An 18994-nucleotide genomic window follows, 5' to 3' on the forward strand; every position below is an offset into this window, starting at 1 on the left:
GGAGTGGAAATAGTAAATTTTAGCTCTCCTGAGCCCAAAGCTTTCCCAACTTTGCACTGACTGGAGTAGAAACAGTAAATTGTACCCCTCCTGAGTCCAACATTTTACCTACTGTTGCACCGACTAGAGTCGGAATAGTACATTTTACCTCTTCTGAGTCCAACTGAGCCCTTCACAATGCTGCAAAGAATACATAGGGGGTCATTAGGATGGTGGGCGGACTTTGTCTGCCCACCACCCTATACGGAAACAGGACCACCTGCCATAAGGGCGGGGGTACCGTGGGGACAAATAGGATGCACCCGCCACAGTGGCGGACGCATCCTGCATTCCTGTCATTGTGGCGGGCGGTGCACTCAGCACCGCTCGCCACAGTGCCAGGAAGGCATATTGTGCACTTCCATACACAACATGGCAGACACCGCACGGTGCCTGCCATGTTGTGCATGGAACTGCTGGGGGGTACCATAGGAACCCCCCATGTGCACCCCCCACACCCAAGAGTCCCTGGGGGCCCGCAACGGGCCCCCAATGTCAAACACCACATGCCTTTACAGAAAGGCATGTCCCCGCCTGCATAGTAATATGGATGGCGGTGTCTAACAGACACCGACACCATACTAAACCCTTTTCCGCCAGGTCAACTCGTTGACCGGGCGGAAAAGTGGTGGATGGTCTTACCGTCCACCGCGATCCCCCGCCATAGTAATATAGCAGGGGAATTGGATGGCATGCAGGGTTGGATCACAGGCGAATCGTCACCGCCATGCGGGCGGTGGCGATCCGCCCGTGATCCTAATGAGCCCCTAAATGTTGATTTTTAAATGTTTTGGACCCTTTATGTTTTTTCTACATTAGCAGGCATTTTATTATCTTACAAAATAGGTATCTACTATCTATGTGTTGTCGTTTTATTATCATCTAATTTAATGTAACTCTACTTACATATAACTTGCCGTTTAGACAAGTCAAACCGTCCCTCTACAAATAAATAGACAGCTAACTTTTGCCAGTTATCAATATTTACTTTTTCACTTTTTAAATGTAAGTCAACAGTCTGTGTTGAAATTTTCTAGTCAGTGCTTTGGCAACATATACAAACATACTCTGGTTTTTAGATACCACTGTGTTACATTTGGTAATCTTTTCTTTAAAACTATCAACTGTGTTATATGTGTTCTGTTCTGCAACTCTTCCTCTTAGCAACTTTTCATCTTCCCTAGAATCCTGCTTAGGACCAAAGAAGCGAAACTGCACATTACCACAAACCCTTTCTACGTCTGCCACACAACCAGGCAAAAGTGCTCTATTCATTTCTCCTAAACATAAAGCAGGAGTTTTCACACAGTACAACCTCCTAACTAAAGTTCGCATTGTTGAGTGGTATAACTTATTTTGTGTTTTAAACTTCACCTTGGAAAGATACGTAGGAATTTTCCTAATATATCAATGGATTGCTGTCTAATACTACAAACACTACTACAATTTCATTTGTATATAGGACCCTGACTATGCCTTCCTTGTACCTCTTCTGCAATAACTTCTTCTACATTTCTGGATACATTCACCTCTTTTGCTATAGGACTACCATTCTTTATTACATAACATTGTCCATATTCATCAATAGCATGAACTAATCTCTTATCATGGAGATAGTTCTCTTCATTAAAGAAAGGCTCTGTACTAGAAGTATGTCTCCATTCTCCACTAACAACAGTACAAAAGTTACTCCTATTCACTGATCTTTTTTTCTGGTTTTGTCTCCCCATGCACAACACTATTTTGTCAAGAGTCTTCATTCTATTTAGAATCACAATGAAAAGCTTCCTCTTTAAAGCAAAGGCCTTTTCAACTACTCTCTCAAGCTTGTTCTATCTGTTTCACTGCATCTCTTCTTCTTCTACACTTTTGTTAATTGCTCACTAAATTTAAAACCACTCTACTACAAAACACCCTGGCTCTGATTTCCTTAAACTGCTTCCGTGTCTGGGTTATGGTGTGTCCATGTTTGTTAAAATCTTTTCTCTTCTTCCAATGTACACTTTTTCCACTCTTGTTGTTTCTCATAGTCATAATTGTATTTTCTTTATTTTGTAATCTTTGCAAATGCCCACATATATATTTTAGGAAATTATTTTGTTCTCTTACTAGTAGCTCTTTTTTCTTTCAGCACTTTTTCTACATTTTGCCCCTTTTGTAACTCATTCCTGTAGAGATACTGTAGTTGCTTCTGTTGCTTTTTCGTATGAGCTTTTGTAGCCATTTTAACTGTGTGTAGTCATGTATATCTGGTTCTGCAAAAAGAAAAAAATATATATAAAAAAATTTACCCTAGCCAATGTAAAAACTACTTTACTACTGACCAACACATAACACAAAAACAGTTTTTATGGAATGTTGCAGTTCTACAGATAAACCTAGATATATGACTACATGCACTGACTTCAATATAGTTAACCCAAAGCAAACCACAAAACTTTATTTATTAGTACCCTTTTAACATTTTAGTTTCCTGTCCTACAATACAGCTGCACCATATCTCACTTCTAACTGATACATGGTGAAAGACCAATTTATCCCATCTGTAGTAAATTTAAAAATGAACATCAAACCAAGGGAGCGTATTTACTAGCCCCATGCGCCAAAGCATCACTGTTTTTGACACACCATTAGCATAGTGTGATTCTCCATATTTACAAGGTCATGTAAAGCCACTCTGCATGGCTTTTCATAGCCTGGTAAATACTGGCCCTTTTCAGGCAGCACTTTGATTTTGTGACGCTGTAGATCACCATCCAAAAAGAGAGTCCACTAGTATTCCTAATTCAGGAAATAGCTACAAGCAGAATATACAAGTCTTAAGAGGCTTCCTAATAGGCATGAGCTGGGAGATGGCCTTCATGTTTTTTGTAAGAGTGTTCTAGAGTTTACTGGCGGCAATAGAAAATGCTCTATCGCCCTGTCTCTTTTTTATGGGTATGGGTACTTCAAGCTGTATATTAGATGATGGATGAAGTGGTCTGCCTGGGGAATACCAGCTAAACATAGATTTTAATCTCGATGAGAAAGGAGATAGAGAGCCTTATGTACCATACAGAGAGATTTGAAGCTGATGTGCTTATTAATTGTGAGCCAGTGAAGGGTTTCCAAACCCTTAGCAGCTAACTGCCTTCTAGGAATGTCCAGAAACAGTCTCACCAGTGCATTCTGTACCACCTGGAGCTTGCGCTGTGTACTCTTGTGTGAGTCCTGGTGGAGTGAGTTGCACTAATCAAGTCTGGACATTACCAGGGCAAGAGCAAGCTGTTTGAGTGCACGCTGCTGGATGATTGGGAAGATTTTCTTCAGCATCCTTAGAATCCAGGTGCAGGTTATGATAGTACGATTAGTTTGGGCATTGAAGTTGAGTTCGGGGGTCCATCAATTTCCCGGAGTAGGGCAAGTTTCTAAAGAATGAGAACAGCAGCTTCTATTCCAGCTTGATGCCCCTGGGCCAAAAATCATCACTTCCTTCTTATCCCCATTCAGTTTTAAAAAGTTACATGACATTCATTCTGCCACTTTAGTCATGCAACATAGAATGTTCTCAGCTAACCAGCATGAATTCTTAGGGATTGATCTGAGTGTTGTCTGCATACAACACTACCTCCATTCCGAAGGAATGGATAATAGCCGCTAGGGGTGCCACATAAAGATTAAAAAGTGTGGGCCTTGGAGAAGAGCCCTGTGGCACTCCACAGGTCAGGGAGAAGGATTTTGAGTAGAAGTGCTGTAGGTTCACCTTTTGAGATCACTCCTCCAGGAGGGAGGACAGGAGGGCTAAGACTTGATGTGAGATGCCAAGACCTTGGAGTCTGTCTAGCAGCAGGGTAGGAGAGATGGTGTCAAACGTTGCAGACAGATCCAGGAGTATTAGCAGCAGTCTCTGTGCCTCATCCACTCCGCGTCTGATACTATTCATAGCTGAAATGAAAGCGGTTTCTGTCCTGTCATTTTTTCTAAAGCTGGGAGTTATTGTCGCTGTTCAGCATTTTCCATCAGATGGATATTAAGATGCATTTCCAAAACCTTTGCAGGAACAGGGAACGAAGAAATTGGACCATATTTTTTACAGTCCGTGATGTCCAAATTCGTTTTTTTAGAAGGGGCCTAATAAGAGCCTGCTCCCAGCTCTGCATGTAGGATTCAGATAGGATCACATTGTTTAATAACTTACAGAGTGGGTCAGCTTTATTAATGGCCACCATATGGAGAACAATAGGGGGACAGGCATCTAAGGGTAATCCTGCATAAGTTTTTCTGAGGTATTGTTCGACCAAGGTAGGAGAGAGTGTAGGAAAGATGGAGAGACCTTTTGTCTCTTGGTTTCTACATGATAACGACTCTTGAGATGCTAAAGGAGTCCCGCAGGCGGCAATAGAATGGGTCAACATAAGAGGAGTCAGGACAAAACCTGCGTGGATATCCATAATCTTGGAATGGTAAAAGGTTGCTAGCTGGTTACAGAACACCTGAGAGCTCTCTGGTTCCGCTCTGGATTGTGAGGCTGAGAGCAATTGTACTAGCTTAAAAAGTTTGTCAGTGGAGGCGGCATTTTCAATTTTCTGGGTGCAATTGTCAGGAATATCAGACCTCATGCTGGGAAAAAGATCTTAGTAAATACTGTGGTTTCCAAGTCGATTCTTAAAAGAAAAGGATTGAATAAGCAGAACACAATAAAGACAAATACAGTGCCAAAAATGGCCACCAGGAGTAGGTCGTCAGAGCAGCAGGTTAGCACTCTAGCATTTGGCAGCAATCACCAGGATCTAGGTGTTGTGTCCGACTTGTGGTGCACTTCACCTAACCATTGAGCAGAGCAGGACGTTTGTAGCTGCGTCGCGAAGTGTAGTTAGGGAAAACTTTGTCGGGACAACCAACAAGCTATTTTATAGCGAAGCAGAGTTCCGGAGAAGCCGTAGAACGAAGTAAGACTGTTGAAATCATTTCTGGGATTGAGCATGCGCACGTTCTGAGAAGAAGGGTCTCGATACTGGTCATGTGCATTGTATTGTTCCTTGATGTAGCGGAGCACGCTCCCAGTCAGAATACAATGTTGCACAGCCGGTAAACTTCTAGAGTCAGCACAAGTCAGAGAATCGAGACTCGAGACTAATTTCAATATAAGAGGGTAAAAACGAAGTTAAGTTTAGTTATCTGCGAGTCAATGTAGCAAATCATCTGTCAAAAAGGTATTGAAGAGAGGTAAATTCAAGTGAATGCCTTGTAAAGAATATTAAAGACATCTCAGTGGGAAAACGATTTGCAACAGCACTTTGGGTGAAGCAATACTTACCACTAAAAAGATACTTACACATCAGAATCCAGTAAACACCTTGCTGAACATATAAAATGGTGAGAAACCTGTAAGAAATAGAGTAATAGAATTAGGAGAGATATTAAGCATAGAAGGAAACTAATAATATCATACCTTTAGTTACAGCACGAGAAGTCAACGACTAACAATCAAATAGAAGAGGTCACATCAAGACAGGGTAGGTTAAGATAAGGTATCGCTGATTTGGAAATTACAAGAAGCATCAATGTATTAATGAGTTAATTTTCCTTACAGTTGTAAAAGGCCTGTCAAATTGAAGAAGACAAGAAAAAGGGTTTCGTCTGAAGCTGAAGAAAGAATCAGACACTGTGTGACTGTTTCTTCTCTATCCAATCCCCTTTCCCCCCTGGGGTTTCATAGGCATACGTGCTTCTATATGTGCAGTGCTGGGAATCTTGGTGATGCATTTGGAACTTGCGACATTCTGCTCCTGTGCATTGAGAAGAGCACCATATCCGATAGCAATACTTTCCTTCAATTAATGAAAGTTTATATTCTTTAAAGATTTTTCTATATGAGATCCTTTCTTGTTTGTCTTGGGTCTTTCTCTACGCTCGCTCATAGCGATGGCATGTTTGTTTAAGCATCCTAAGCCTATCATTATACCAGGGAGGAGATGGGGAGCGCCTTTTATGTGCAATTGCCTTCAGAGGGGCTAATATGTCGGCTGCACTCCCCAGCCAGGTAGCGCAGGCTGTGCTCCGCTATTCGAGTCATCTGGGATAACACAGGGTATACTGTTTAGGGTTCTGGATAGTGCCTCCGCTGAGACCCCTTTCCAGTTTCTAGATTTGTCCACAATGCAGGGAATGCTTTTATGTCTGCCTTTGTATGAAAGTAGCGTGCCATGGGTGTTACTGTGGATGTTCCCACGCAACACCCATGCATTTTTCCACATTCCCAGATTCACAACGATTCATACACCTGGGAATGTGACAGAATTTTATGCCTCCCCAGGGGAAGTGTAGGGAGGCCCAACAATTAAAAGTATTTTTATTTCTCCTTGTTTTTTCCTCTTTCTATGCGTGTTGCATTCAGCAGCACACATAGAAAGAGGAAAACACTGATAATTATTGTTTCTGTGCAGGAAGGTGTGCCTTCATGCCCAAAAATAATCATCCCAGCAACACAGGCACCCTTGCAAGGCTGCCTCCATTGCAGCACAACAGTCAGTTGTGCGCCAGCGCTGGGGAGGGCACAGGGATCTATCATATTGTTGTAATTATGATGCATCCCTGTGGTTTGAAAATATTGGAGCACGGCACAGCCAAATGGTTTCCGCCTTTGCGCCGCAATACCCAAAAGTTAAAGTACATACAGTGTCTCAACACTGTAAATCCAAAAACGCACCGTAAGAGCTATTTGCATGCCTCTCTACCACTGTGTTACTGGTGTATTTATTATCTCAGTTCTTTTCTACTTAAATGTATCAGATATAAATTTACAGAAACACTACATATAAACATCTGCATAATAATCTATATCCAACCATATAGCCTAATAATTCTTCCAAGTACTTGCAAAGAGTGTGTGACAGGTTGCATATGTAATTCCCCAAATGGTTGTTAAAGACTACATATTCCTCAATAAAACATGTAAACACATGGGTTTGTGGATGAATAAATCAGTTTAATAAATCAATACTCCCTGGATGATCGAAAGAGTGCATAGGTAGTTCCTAGATGATTCCCTGAGGTTACATGTAGTGCCTAGATAATTTGCTGACTATGTCATAACTCCATGGGTCATTGCATACCTGCATACTTGCTGCTGCATGTTTGCATGAGTATACCACTAGTAGCTGGATGTTTGTATGAGTGCATGACTAGAGCCTGAATGATTAGACAGGTGCGTGACTAATGCTTCAATAAATAAACACATGCATAGCTACTGGTGAGATGATTAAATGAGTGCAACTCTAGTGCCTGGATGGTTGCAACAGTGCATGCATAGTATATAGGCAATTTATAGAGTGCATGGAGAGTGCATACATGAAGAGATGAGATTTCGGATGATTTATGGATGAGTGCATGAATAGTGTTTCAATGATTGGATGCTGCCCATTTGTTTTGGGTTGCGTAAACAGGTAGTGCCTGGATGTTTAGATAACTATATGGGTAGTGCCTGCCTGATTAAATAAGTGCAATAGTAGTGCCTGGCTAGTTAGACGAGTGCATGACTAGTTTCTGAGTGACTGCATGGGTCCATTGTTAAAGCTTGAGAGAGTGGAAGAAAGTAAGTGTACTGCTGGGGTGATTGTATTAGTGCAAGACTATTGTCTTAGTAATTAAATGACTGCATAGGTACTGGATGGGTGATAGGTTTACTACAATGGTACTCTCTGCATAATTAGATGAGTGCATGAGTAGTGCCTGAGTGTTTCATCAGTGCACGCGTGTGCTTCAGTATTTCAATGACTGCATGGGTTGTAAGTGGGTGTTTAGATTGCTGCATAGGTTCTGGGAAAATGTTATAATGATTGTATAACTACAGCCTTGTAAATTGCAAAAGTAAATAGTTAGCATCTAGGTGATTAGATGATGCATAGTTCAATGACATAATTTATGCTTACCCAATTGGAAGAGTACATGCGTTGTGTCTGGGTAATTGAATAGCTCCATGGATAGGTAATCACTGATTTGATGACTGCCTGGCTAGTGGCTGGGAGATTGCATGAGTGCCTGAATACCGCCTGACTGACTGCGAAAGTACCTTTATTTCTGTTAGATACATAAAATGTGTCACTACATCTGTGACTCATTGTTATCTCCTGTCAGTATCAAACTACCTGTTTTACTGTATATATGCTTTTCTTCTGAGCTATTTGAGAATGAAGTCTAGGTATCACACAATATATAACTGCATACATGGCTCTCTAGAAACATACATTGCTTTGTTACTGACCGTGCACATGCATCAGTAATTTTCTAAAACGGAAAACAACATTTTGACATTTTTCAAAGCACAAAACCTTTTGCGAATGGCATACCTACATAATTTTTTTAATACTCCTGCATCTAAAACATATATTCAGCATATCTCAAAATAAAAATTACAGTCGAAATGAAGCTAGCACAAGAACTCTCTGTTTAAAAAAAAAACACTACCCTCACCATATACATGAAACTTTCATCAACCTTATTGAACATAGATCGCCATATAAACATATATGCAATTACTTAATAGATGTCCAACTTCAAGCCATATTTCTAAAAATATATACCTCTTTACATCTTTAAGTAAACTCAAAAGTCCCACCCTATATATAGGTATGTGCAAGCCTAAAAATCATATGTCACCATCTAAGCATATGCAAAGTGGTAATGTAAGTTAAAAACCACATTGACAAAGACTTCCCAATACATGCCTAACAAGTATTATTTCTTTCTAATTCATAGACAGGCGGACAACATGTTCTCATCTTTTATTTCTCACTACACTATTCCTATTTAATAACGTTACTAAAAATACTAAAACTCCAAGGATGCTAATAGCAGATGTATCTATTCAGCACATGATGTTTAGACATTTAAAACATTCTTAGTTCCTCATTGCAACTTTCCACCGGACTATACAGTTATTTTTCAATAAAATATACAGTGTAATGAGGAGGCACTAATTAATGTTTCTCTTACTTTCTAAAACATTCACCACTAACCTCTTAAACACGTACCCTCTAATAAATACAGTTCATCTCATATATTTTTTCACATCACTGTGATACTCTTTTTTATGAAACCCCATATACATCTTCATGTCTAATGTAGCTTTTTAAAGGATTAAAAAGTTATGTACATACCACTAAATTGAGTTCATAGATTATATTGTTGTTTTAGCTCTCCGTGTATACTTTTGACACTAAGCACAAGAATGGTACACCACTCTCATAGAAAGCAACTCTAAAATGGCAACCTCTTCAATCTTCAACTCTATCATCATGATAAATACAGCAAATAAAATCATGGCTTACATTGTAGACTACTGCATCTCCACTTGTGAATGGTTAGCATCTGTTAACCCTTTCCTCCTCTTTCAAAACAAGGTTCCTGTCAGCGCATTTTTCCGATGCTTTCATGATCATCGCGAAAAAAACGGAGTTCAAACCTAGATCTAGGTTAATTTTCTGAAATGTAAATACTACGCAACAGTTTATTACATAGTCCTGAGTTGGAAATTAAAACTTGACATTCCTTAATTTGTGTCATCACTCCTAAACTTTAAAAAAAATGTTCTGTCTCTTTTACACCCTTCCCCCCAATACACCCGTAGCTCAGTGTACCTAGCAATGCAGTGAAAACAGTAGGTCACTAGATCACAGCACATTCCTCGGGGAACACTATGACTGCTTGCAGCCAGAGCGGGGGCTGACTTGGGCACCGCGGACTCAAGTAACAAGAAGGACAGCGAGGACAGCTGTACCGAGACCTCAGGCTCTACCTTTGACTTCCTCCAGGACCGTGGAGATCTGAGTGCCATTGCCTGCAAGAGCTGCAGGAGAGAAGAAGCCGTCATCATTGGGAGGCCTACCTGCAGGGAACAGGGAGACTAATCCTGGAAAGTGGGAGGTAAGAGTACATCTTGCAGTATATACTTGCGAGGACAGATGAGAATACTTATGGCATGTTGTGTAAACTCTGTTACATGTGTGATCTCTAAAGGAATGCATTTGCTGTTGTACATGCTGTTTGTGTGGGCATTCATCATCTGTTGTGTAGGCATACCTTATTGTATGCTGTGTGCATGCCCCTTCTGTGAATGCTTGTTCACTAGTCTCCTATGTGTGTTGATGTGCCGTCTGCTCTGTGAGCATAACTGCATACCACAAGTGTGATTTTTTTTACACTGTGTGTTATCTGTAGACATGCAGCATGCATATCCCGACTCCCAGTAACAGAATGATCTCCTTGTGCTGTGTGCACACTCTATGGGTGCTGTGTCTGTAATCTATGTGATTTTTCTGAATGCACACTGGGTGCCTCTATGTCCAGTTATGTGCACTACACCAAGAGGGAGCAGGAACACAAGGCCTAATGCAAAATGTATGAGCAGTTTACCAGATGGAGGAAAACCTGGGGAAGCATATAGGGCAGGAGGGGCAAGTGAGCACTCAACATCAAGTTAAATAAAACAGAGAGAGTCTTTTCGTGTGAAAGAGCAGAGCAGAGCCTGAGAATCCTGATTACGGGTGGCCAAGCAATACTCCACCGATTGTGGGATTTGGCGGAGTTTTTCGGGATCTCTCTGGAATTCCACGTAGTGAAACTCTACGTACTCTGCCCAGGCTTACATTTAATCATTGATGAGGTGAGCGTGGTCTCAAAGATAATGCTTGCCTTTGTACATTTAAAAATGCAACAGACTATGATTTCTTATTCGAGGAAAACATTTGATTGTTTTTGGAGATCTACTGCAACTTACACCTGTAAAAGGACAGCATGTGTTCAAAATCTGCTACAAAAATAAAACTCTGGATTCTTTGGGAAGCATTGGAATTGTCAATATTTGGTTAAACTTCCAATACAAAGAATTACTTAGGATTATCCGACAAGGATCTGGTGTTGAATACAGGAATATTAGAGTAAACATTATTTCTAAGGAGGGAAAGCGTCTGCTTGAAAGTCATCTTCTTAGAAAATAAAATCCAATTAACAAGAAGCAGCAGAGATAATGTAAAACCTATTGTGTGGCTAATGCCTATACTAGTGGAGTTCACCTCTTTTAATAAAGAATTGATGCAATTGGAGAAAGAAGAAAATTTGGAACTAATCGTGATAGACCAAATAGACACCCAGGGTGTAACAATCTTCCTAAATGAAATATTGCACAAAATAAGGTTAATTGGAAAAATCTGTTAAAAAATGTGCAGGATTGGAGAAATGTTTGAATGTTTGCAAGAACTGTAGAATAATTTTGCACCAGAATTTAAATGTTGAGGAAGGATTGGTTACTGGTGCTGTGGATAAATGATGGATTTCATTAGCTTTCCTAATTAGAGTGAAATAGAGTACCCAGAATTTACATTGAATCAGATTAATAGCTTAAAGCAGACTTGATGGCCATTGTGCATTTTTTGCTTGTGAAAGACTTGTATGTGCAAAGGAAACAGTTTCAAGTTTCTCTGGCATTTACTGTAAGTATTCATAAATCTCAAGGTTTAAGTGTAGATTCAGCATTGGTTAAGGAAGGAATGTCAAATGTAGCCTTATTTCGAGTTAGAAAATTGCCCAGGTTGTATTTGGTTGCATTTGATGACAGCTACATAAGTGCTGATTTAAGTTGTGTTACAGAGTACAACTGATTAGGAAGTGTTCATGCTGCTCCTTTAGGACAGTCCAAAGTGGTTCTCTCCTCCTTCACTATAAATACTGCGATGCTGCGACCGCGCAGCGCGAGAGGTGTGGCTGCTTTGAACGTGGCGTGCAATCACTGTTTGCTGCTAATATTTCATTGTTCTTCACTTTGCACTTTCTTGTTTTTAAACAATTAAATTGACTGGAAGTATTTTTTAACCTTTTAAACCTCCCTCATTTGCTCATTACTTGGCTCCTCTCCCCCTCTCATTTTGTATCCTTATGTGCTTGTGGTTACCCGTCTGTCAGAGCAGGCCGGCAGGGTCAGTTAGCGCTCTAGTGGTTCTCTCTGCCTTCACTATAAATACCGTGATGCTGCGACTGCGCAGTGGGCGCACGCAGCAGGCGTGCCAAAGACAAGCCCGTCTGTGCCGTCAGCATCCCGTAGGCGGCCGGCACCGGCCACGATGCCGGTAAGCTCCGCGCCTTCAGCATGAGCATATGTTAAAGCAGAAATAGGCTCCGGGAATTGAGCGACGGCGTGAGCTGCTGTTCCCCTTTCATCCCTCACCCAGATCCTGCTACAGTGGTATGTCCCCGGTGTAGCTGGACAACATCTATGGCCGAGAAAGGTCCCTCATATAATCAGAGTACCAGGGGCAACCCCGGTCCCTGCAAAGCAGGGGAGTCCCAGTAGCCAGGCAAACTATGAGGCCTGCGTCTGAACACTCAGTCAATGAGGAAACATGCCCTAAATATTTCTGATTTGCTAGAAGTCATTAGCCCGGATTTTATGTTCTTAACAGAGACTTGGCTCAACGATGCCTCCAATCTGATTATTACTACGGCCATCCCTAAGGGTTATCAACAGGTCAGGAAAGACCCCCACTGTGGTACGGGAGGGGGCACAGCTATTATTTTTAAATATCACTATTCGTGCATTCGGATCCCCATTGATAATGTCATGGGAGCTGAAACTCTTGGGTTCCATTTGGTGGTATCCCCCAATCAATCTATAGCGGGCATTTTAGTGTATAGACCCCCTGGACCTACCGGGTTGTTCCATAAGTCAATTAGCAATGCAGTCTCCCCTTTGGCACTGAAATAAAAGCATTGTCTTGTATTAGGCGACTTTAATATCCACCTGGATAAACCGGATGACCCGGACACCATTAGACTTAGGGAATCTTTGGACATTTTCAAGCTGATGCCTTTTATCCAGTCCCCTAAACATGAGAAGGGCTACATTTTGGATCAGTTCTTTTTGTCTGTAAACATTGAATTTATTCCCCTTTCGCTTGTGTGATTGGATCATTTTCTTCTTGAGTTCGCTCTTTAACGTCAGTTCACTTATTCTAAATCCCATGGAAAGCTTCCACCTTGTTACTCCAGAGGCCTTAAGTGTGGCTCCCAAGAAGCACCCTGTTATCCTGAGCGGTAACCTTGAGGTTGATGTTGCCTTTTTGGACAACGGGCTTCAGCTCCGAGCACCAGAACTCGCCCCTCCTCCTCTCGTTCAGTCAAGTCCTTGCGTGTTATAGCCCCTTGGTTCACGTCTGCCATCAAGCAAAGCAAGAGCGTCTGTGAGCACCTAGCGAGAGCGTGGAGTAAAAGTTTTTGACACAAACGATAAACTAGCATACAAACATGCCCTTAACCTCCATCATAAACGTATCTTCGAGGACAACATTTTTTCTCATCGAAAATCGAGGCGGCAAACAATAAAAGTAAGGAGATTTTCAAATTAGTGAAAGAATTCTCCTCCCTAGTGCGATCGCTAGGACTTTTTTGAGACATTGGTGGAACTCATGGCCTCGTTCTTTTTTGATAAAATCATGAAGAATCAGGACACCTTCCCCCCTCACCCCATGTTTTAGCACCAGTCACTGAGCCCACTTCCCTTTCCTCCTGGACTAGGATCCGATCTTTTACGGAGTTCCCCCCTCTCCCCTTGGCTACTTCCTCTGAAATTATGAAAACATTGAAGTCGGGGGCTCCTTCTGACCCATTCCCTGCTACTACCCAAGCATTAATAGCAGAGATCATTAACCCACTGGTAAATCAGATTTTGAATGCCTCGTTGCAGCTTGGGCAGGTCCTGACAAGGTGGAAGAAGGCATCTATACTTCCCCTCCTGAAAAAGCCTACTTTGGAACTGGCGATAGCATTAAACTATAGACCCATAGCTCCTGCCATTTTTCTCCAAAGCGTTGGAAAAATGTGTCCACTCAGTTACTTCATCCTTTGTGGAAACTAACCACATATTGCATCAGAGCCAATCCGGCTTCAGGCCTACTTTCAGCACTGAAACGGCGCTCTTAGAAATCTTGGAGTCCATCAAGGACGTCCTAGGCAGGGGCGGAAAAGCAGTTTTTATTTTATTAGACTTATCGGCGGCCTTTGATACCATCCCTCATGACCGACTCCTGCTGAGGCTCCAGGTAGGACGGTACTCAAGTGGTTTGCCTCTTTCTTGACAGATCGCCAACAAACAGTCTGGGCCCTGCCTTTTTCGGCTTCCATTCCCCCGTTAAAAGTGGGAGTCCCACAGGGCTCTATTCTCAGTCCTACACTGTTTAATATCTTTATGTCTCCCCTAGCGAATTTGGCTGAGGCTCACGGAGCAAAGATAGTGTTGTGTGCTGACGACACTCAGCTGCTCTTTACCTGTGATAGAGAGACAGACTTCAGAGGCGAAGCAATCCACTCCTGCTTAACGGAGGTGTTTGCCTGGCTCCAGTTAAATCAATTAAAATGCAACTCCAAAAAATCTGAAAATATATTTATTCAGCCTGCCCCCCAATAACTTGTGGAGTAACTGGTGGCCACAGGACATGTATCCGCCTTCTACCTTGGTTAGCCTAGACACCCTAAATATGAAATCACAGATCCAAGTGGTAGCCGGACAATGTTTCGGCCTTCTGAAAATTTTAAAACAGTTTTTACCTTTCCTCCCAAATCCCCACAGGAAAACAGTGGTCCAGGCTCTGATTTGGCCCCAGACTGGATTATGTTAATATCCTGTACCTAGGACTACCAGAATACTTACTTACCCGCCTACAAGTGGTCCAAAACGCTGCAGCCAGGGCTTCATTTTTTCTCGACCCGAGGACGCAGATGTCCCCACATCTGAAATCTCTTCACTGGCTCACGATCCCTAAGAGGATCCACTTCAAGGCTCTTGTCTTGGCCTTTAAGGCCCTTCATGTCATTGGAGCCCCTTACCTTAGGAAAAGAGTCCAGTTTTACCAACCTCAGCGTACTCTGCGCTCCTTGTCGATGTCACTGGCACATACTCCCATGTTTCTCCGCTCTCGAATTGGAGGTCGATCTTTTCAGGTGCAAGTTGCCAAACTTTGGAACCGTATGCTGCCAACTCTAAGACAGATGCGTGACCTTCTTTCCTTTAGGAAGTCCTTAAAAACCTGGCTGTTCCAGCAATAGTCTCTGCGTCGTCTTAGTCACTCTGATCTGCCACACCAACCTAGTGCCGGGACACTTGTTTGAGTAGCTGTACCCTCTACAAATACTCTGTTAACATAACATAGCAAAGTGAAAGCTTCCAAAGAAGCGTAGTGATGTCATTGGAAAGTAAGAAATGATAGAGAAGAAAGAAGTTGTTATGAGATATTCTTGATTACCAGTTGTCAATCCCGTGTCAACTGCTATGCAACTATTGTTCTTAACATGCTCTTTCAATGACTACACCTTGTACATGTAATTGAACGGAAACCACAGAAGAGATTGTCTTCTGCACTGTGTACTTTGTTGCAACATTAATGTACTGGTAGGACTACAACACAGTGTGCTTCACACATTTGAGACCTTGTAAATATATGTAGTGGATCTGTACAGTTTATTCAAAACACTAAACAGGATGCATAGGAGTTTATAATGGTGATCTTTGGAGCTTTAGAAGAAGAAAAAATATATATGACGAGTTATTTGGACTAACTTACTTAAGGAACCAAGAGTGTAAAGATTGCTCATTCACATCAAGTAAAGAAATAGATTTGGAGCAATTTCTTTATTTAACGCTACCAAATTGCAAAACTGTGTCTTTTACACATTGTTAAAACAATACCTGCCCAAATTGTTGATCAGAACTCATGTCGACGATATGTGTATGAACAGGTGGGAAATATCCTATTTTAATGCTACAGCGATGCAGAGCAGATGGAAAAAAATTGAAAACAGAGATTACAAAATTCAAAGCAGGACAAATATCTATTTCTGAAAGAACATATACTACTGTGGCTATCATATTTCATGAAGGAGTTACTGTTACATCTAGTCACTACACTGTCTATGTAAAAAGTAAAAGTGGATGGACAAAATGTATTGATAGCAACCGTAAATTCAAGCAAAAACTGCCTTTTACCTACCTAATTCTTATCTTTTGTATCTACAACCAACGTTCTAAGGAGGATTACAGTTGTGAAATGGTATAGGGTATTTTTTGTAGATCCATTATTAGTACTGATTACAATATTCGACCTACCAGGGGTGATGTCTTTATAAGGTTTAACATATGCTGGTGTCACTTAAATATCTATTAATAGTTCTAAAGTAGAAGGTCTCATTTTCTGCATAAGATTTCTTAAATTAGAAATGTAAGTTTAGATAAAAAAAGTTCCAAAAAATTGTAGTGAGTGCAATGCACACTGTTCCTTAATTGCAAAGACGTTGGGGCCGATTACTATGTTGTGCAGAAAATTTACGTCCCACTCCTTGTCGGAAACGCAATCAGCTGTTCTGCATGATCAATTATGATGCTACCGAACACCATTTGGTTGATATCCCATTCACTTCTATGTAGCCTGTGTTCTGACTGACAACACTGGCTCCAATGGGGAAAAGGGATGGTTGCAGGAAACCTTGCACCCTTTTGCGGGCACCCTATGGTGCCTTCCACACGGTGAATGGTATTACAGGGGGGTCCCTTGGGTTACCCCCTCGACCCCAAACTGGAGGCCTCAGGATGAAGGGGGGCCTGCTAGGGGCCCACAAAGTCAGTTTCCGACAGCCTTTTTCTGTCCGACGGATCAAGTCGGAAAGGCTGTTAGAATCCGACATTGTAATCAGTCAGTTGGAAACGCTGTCCGTAGAGCTGTAAAAATCAGCTCTGACTGACATAGATTCTCCGAGAGCTGGTCGGAACCGATTCAGAATGACTAAACAGTTTCTCTTCCAACCGCAAACATTGTAATCAGTCAGGCGGTTTGAATTCTCATTGAGTTGGGCGGATGGGTTCCAACACGGTCTAGGAGAATCCAACTGTCGGCTGGAGGCTTTCCGTACAACATCGCAATCGGGCCCCTGGTGTGAAGTTTTTCTTTTCTACAATCTTTATGATTGGTTTTTCCCACTCTTCAAGGATGATCATTTATGGTGCATGAGTATAGAACCTGAGAACAGTAAAAACGGGAAAATTAAATGCTTTATTTTAATGTTGTATAGCAATACAGTATAAGAAATAAGCAGTAATTTGTTTGTTATTATGAACCTATGCATTATTAAAATTGTAAGTATATTGTATAATGGTATACAATATAATATTAATTTGTGTTTTTATTTCATTTCATGCAGATGAATGGCATCAACTACTGGAGTAACATATTTTACTAATTAGATTTTCAGTAATGTTTCATTAGATTACATTCTCAGGGTACACACCCGGCTAGACACTAATGCAGACACTCACACAACCAGGTACACAATGATACAGACACTGACACACCCAGCTACACAGCAATACAGCTATTAATACACTCAGCCTAACACTTATATAGCCTCTCAAATAGCCACTCACACACAACAAATAGATACTGACACACCCAGCCATAAACTGATACAGTGTGTTGACACATCCAGGTACACATTGTTAGACAGTGACACACCCAGGTACACCCTGATACAGCTACTGACACACACAGCCACACTCTAACACACAAACTGATACATTCATGCACACACCGATACAACCACTTGCACACCCATGCACACAGTGATACAGCCACTGATATGCCCAGTCTGACACCAATACAGTGACTTACACATTGTAAACACAGAGTCAGCTGTTTGCTTGACCAGAGGATTGGTCTAAAAAGAACCTTTTTTTGTAGAAGATATTTTTAACAGGTTTTTTTTCAACAGAAAGTAAACAGGGTACCAAAAGGGTATGGTAAGGAAGTGCAAAGAAGCAATTGGCTTCAGTGATAGAAAAATATTAACTGGCAAATAGAAGCAAAAAAACTGTATCCAGCAATGCACCCACAGAAGACATATTTACAGTAACAAGCATGTGACATTTCGCACAGTGTGTAACCATCTAACTTAATTCTTTACAGGCAGGTGGTATGGTAATGACTGCAGTTGTTGATCGTTCCCAGGGTGCTGTAGAGACGGACTGCCCTGCTGTACCTGCTTGCTCCCTCATCACCTGATTGTAGACCCTTTCATGAATTGTTTTTAAATGTTTCCACATGGAACTTGTCCCATGTGAATATTTTTTTACAGTGCCACTGGATAACTGTTTGCTACGAATACTACACTGCACATATTTAGCAGTAACCTTCCTTTACCCTGAAGGTATTGTAAAATGCTTACAGACATCACTTTGTTTTATTACAGGTGGTATATCTTCCTCCTCATCCTGAACAGGTTCTGATTGTCCATCCAGGACAGAAAATGAAGCTTCAGCCATTCTTTCAAATCATTCACAAAAGTAAACAAAAAAATGTGCACCGATGCTTCCGAAACCTCTGTCTACAGAATTCAATGGATAAATGACTTTTTTGGGGTCTGGTTTTACATGTACATGAGTGGGGTCCTAATGTGCTCAATCAAAAGGCAAGGTTTGGGTGTGTCAGTGAGGGAATTTGCGATTCCAGTCCATAGATTTGCAAAGTTGCAAAACTCGTAAAACAATTAACTTTCTTGACAAACAGATATACAGTGCCATATATATACTTATGAATATGTTCATACTGATGTCAATAATGAAAGTAGAAGGATGTACATATTTAAAGTATTTTTTTAAAATGTTGGCGAATCAGCGAATTACAATTCGAGGAATCATTGCAATCAAGTGATCAGAATCAATACTTATAGATTATGAGTACTCCCGTCTATGGTTTGGGACCCCCGGAAGTACCCCGCCAACAAAAAAATAATTGAAAAAAATGCAACTTTTTCAATTACATTTACAAAAACATTATATATTTTACATTAGGTACATATCTGGTTTTTACCTTTTAAAATGTGTATAAAGCAGCTTTATAAAAAAAATGTCTACAGTTTAAAAAACAAATATTACTAAATTAAA

Source organism: Lissotriton helveticus, chromosome 4_1, assembly GCF_964261635.1.
Source record: "Lissotriton helveticus chromosome 4_1, aLisHel1.1, whole genome shotgun sequence".
Taxonomy (NCBI): Eukaryota; Metazoa; Chordata; class Amphibia; order Caudata; family Salamandridae; genus Lissotriton; species Lissotriton helveticus.